The sequence below is a fragment of the Cornus florida genome, unplaced genomic scaffold (genome assembly GCF_030987335.1).
Source record: "Cornus florida cultivar Cherokee Brave unplaced genomic scaffold, ASM3098733v1 CherokeeBrave_3.0.0_Hap2_Chr05, whole genome shotgun sequence".
Lineage (NCBI taxonomy): Eukaryota > Viridiplantae > Streptophyta > Magnoliopsida > Cornales > Cornaceae > Cornus > Cornus florida.
Window position 1 is genome coordinate 48,848,587 of NW_026775575.1, and position 4,183 is coordinate 48,852,769.

Here is a 4,183-nt window from a genome sequence, read left to right on the forward strand (position 1 = left end):
TTTATTTATTTTCTTAGTTCAGAAAATCATTTTTGAAAACTCATAAACTAGGTAGTTTTATGAGTTTTTGTTTTCCGGAAACTATTTTGTAAATTCTCTTAATCAAGCAGGCTTGAAATCTGAAAAAACTAAAAACTGTTCTCTGAAAATTGTTCTTGAGAACTGTTTTTATAAATCCATTCCAAGCATGGCCTAGATCTTTATCATATGTAGGGAGAGCTATCCTTATTAAATCAATATATACTTTATTCTATCCAAGATTACTGGTCACAAGTTTTTAGACTTCCACTGAAGGTTAGAGACCAAATTAACCAAATATTGAGATCATTCTACTAGTCTGGTATTGAATTGAATAAAAGAGGGGCCAAAGTTGCATGGTCCTCTATTTGTAGACCAAAGATTTTTTGTGGTCTTGGTTTCCCTTGTGTTGATTTAACCAATAGAGTCTCAAGGCTCAAGCTTATTTGGAAGTTGTGTGCTAGAAAGGAAAACCTTTGGATGGCTTGGACCTACATGTACTTGATCAAGAGCAAATCCATCTGGACTGTAAAACCATCATCATTAAGTTCTGGGTTCTGGAGAAACTTACTTAAGCTAAGAGATATGGCTAGGGGGCTTGTAAAACATAGAATTGGGGATGGGAAGGACACAAAACTGTTATTGGACTATTGGTTACCAAATGGTCCATTATCCTCTCAGTTGGGCCTCACTGATGTGGAAATTCTTTAGCTGGACACACATGTCTCAGTTTATAGTCTAATTTCCAACAATCATTAGGTCTTACCACCTCACGATCATCACATTCCTTTCTTACAGTCTTAATCCTTCATAAACCAATTGCAATGTCTTCCATCCCCTTCAACTGCTCTTGACTTGGTGGACTGGCTTCCTTGTCCCACTAGAGGTTTCTCACAGAAAACACCATGGAATACTTTATTCCCCCATCCATAGCATTTCCTTGGCACCACCTTCTCTGGTTCAAGCACCATATCCCAAAGCACAGCCACATTGCATGGCTGGCAATGAGGAAAAGGTTGTACACCTTAGACACCAAGTCAATGCTTAACAAACATTACACAAATGCTTGTTACCTCTGCCTATCAGATTGGGAGTCCTTTGATCATCTATTTTTTAGGTGTTCATATCCTTCTATTATATGGGAATTTGTCCAGCAAACAGCTGGTTTCTTTTTTCAACCTTGTAGCTGGCATGAGTTAATTAATTGGTGTAGTTGTAATTGGACAACAAGATGCTTCATCACCTACAAACTTCTCTTTGCTGCAGCAATTTATTTCTTATGGCAGGAGAGGAATGCAAGAGCATCTCTTCACCCCCAAAGCATACCATATCACTTATCGAAAGTACAATTCGAGCAAGATTAGCTTCCATTATGCTGAGAACTGGCAATGAGCTAAGAAGGATAGACTCTCTGGCTTCACCAACTATTTTTGCAGGGTTGCCCATCTGCAGGGGGCCACTTTTGGTTTATCATGGATTAGATTACTCCTTCATGCTGGGATGTTGTGCCTAGTGTTACATATAGTTGTTGCTTCTATACATTCTTGCTGTTATTTGATACTTGATTGGCTTTGGCTGACTACACATCCATGTTTGAAGTTCCTGTTGTTTGGGTATCTTGCTGTTTGAAGTTCCTGCTATGGTTTCTAGTCCTTCTTGCTGGTTAAAGGATATCTTGCAATCTATAGGTTGACTTGGTTCTGGCTCTGGTCTTTTGTTCGATGTTGTATCTTGTTTATTTTGAGGCATTTGTACTGTGTTTGTATTGTTGTTGATCTTGGGACAACCCTTGTTGTCTTTGGTCTTGGCTGTAATGTCCAAGTTTGGACCTCATGTACATTTTTTATTTTATTTATTCAAAGCTTACCCATTTACCTAAAAAAATATACTAATCTTAGTAGTACCTCAGCAGCTATGCCTTGAAGGAACTCAAGTAGTTAAACTACACCTTCCCTTTTTATTAAACATATGATATTTCATAGCTTAATCTAAATTATGGACATTCATATAAGGCCTATAATAAAGCAAACGTACACTTATAAAACAGTAGTACTTCTTGATCGATCAAGGATAAACCTCGATGAGAGACCTCAAACCCAGTATGGGGGTTATCTTGTAGTCATTGAAAGTTGAAACCAGCATCGAAGAAGAGTTTTGCCCATTCTTTCTCGTTTCTCTCTCTACCAGTGACCAGAACCATCATCAGCATGTCGAAGAAGAGCTGAGTTTCCATAGATTCATCATCTCCTTTCTCATTTTGCACCACCATGTCTATGATAATCACCTTTCCACAGACCACACTTGTCCCTGCTCCGAATTGCTTCTCCGCATTTTTTCAGTATCTTCACGCTCTCTTCGTCGCTCCAATCGTGCAATACCCACTGCTTGTCATTTGAAATCAAATTATCAGTGGCATAAACTTTCCAAAATCATGACCCAAAAATGTGAAAAAAATCAAATAGAAAAGAGAAATGAGTACCACATAAATTACATGTGAATGAGACCGTTAGTAATATTTTATATTGTTATCTATTTATAACTAGGTTACATAAATAGAAAAAATGTTTGACACTTCAGCATGAAGTAGGTTTAGTTTGATTTACCCCGGAAAAAAAAATAAAATTTAAAAAATGGGTAGGTTTAGTTTTGAAAAACAGGGCAGTTCCATTGGAATGCCAGTTCTAATACATGTCAATTTGTATGTGCATGAAAAATCAAATAATGAAATGAATTAACTAAGGGCCATTTGGCAACCGTTTTGCTTGGTGCTTTTCCTTTGATCCGAAATAGATGTAGTGTTTCTGTTTTAAAGTGTGATCAGTACTATTTCGAAATTTGTTTGGTAACGTAAATTTACTGCAGGATTTTTGGAAGCAAAAATATCAAAACATGTTTGGTAAAAAGTGTTGCAAGTTTGAAAATTTGAAAGGCTAGTTACAAATGTCATTTTAGAAAAAGAAATAAATAAAAAAATAAAAATTTAACAGTGCTTTGCTACAGTGTGAAAGCAAATAAAAACATCAGTTTTATACATTCGATTTTGGCCTCAATTTCGGAAGCGTTTCGGTACTATTCAAATGACAGCAAACGTTACTAAATATACTTTGTGATTTTGCTTTGCTACAGTACACTATCAAAAATAAAAAACAGAAAGTAAAAGCATTAGCCACCTTTAACAGAACAGCATCAGCAGGAGGAATTGCCTCAAGCATGTCCCCACCAACATAGTTCAAGTTGTTAGTCCCTTGCAAACCACCAACCACATGTGGTTGTTCAAACACAGTGCACTGCAAATGTGGTAACCCATCGGCAATGGCTTTCGCAGCAGTCCCCGTGCCACCCCCAACATCAACCATTGAATTCAACCCCTCAAAAGCCACCTTACATTCGTTAATAACCAAGCTCATGACAAACCGGGAATCATTAGCCATGGCATCATTGAAGTAATGGTTAAGCTTTGGTTCAAGGCCTGCGTAGTCCCGGACTGTCCTCCCATGAGCCGTGTCAAACGGCGTGGGATCGTCATTTTGGAACCATTGGCTCACATAATGCCATGTCTTTGTCAACATAGGATCAAACATGACTAGCAAAAATGGTCTCACACTCAATGGCTCGCCCTTGAGGAGGAGCCGAGAAGCCGGTGTGAGCAATAACCTTCTTCTTCTCCTTCATCATCATTTTCGGATACCTTTTGCTTCACAAAGAAGCCGGAGTGAACTAGAATGCGCATGAGGCGATAGACACACCTGGTTTTGGCCTGGTTGATGTTGAGCACTGCAACAAGTTCAGAGAGGGCCATGGGTTGACCACTTGACCATGCTTGTGGATGATGTCTGGTATGCCTAGTTGAACTGCACATTTTAGTGACATAGAGTTTATGAAGTTGAATATGTTATTCCATATATGAGCTTGAGAGTGAAGCAGCTATTCTTTATCAAGCTCATCATTGATCATATTCATCTTAATAAGCTGTCTTATGGTTTTGGGTAAAACTCTTAAAACATTGATCTATATATAGAGAAGTACTGTCACAAGTACTAGCAAGCATGATTAGAAATAAAATAATAATAAAATAAATAAATAAATAAATAAATAAGCATACCATTTCAATTATATATAAGATAGAGGAAAGAGATAACAATAAGCAATCAAATAAAATAGCACC

The 4,183-nt window shown here is 37.5% G+C and overlaps 1 pseudogene; it reads right to left on the reverse strand.

The window, feature by feature from the left end:
- Nucleotides 1-2,082: 2,082 nt before the first annotated feature.
- LOC132310142 (probable O-methyltransferase 3) lies at nt 2,083-3,978 on the reverse strand (annotated as a pseudogene).
- Between the last annotated feature and the right edge of the window lie 205 nt (nt 3,979-4,183).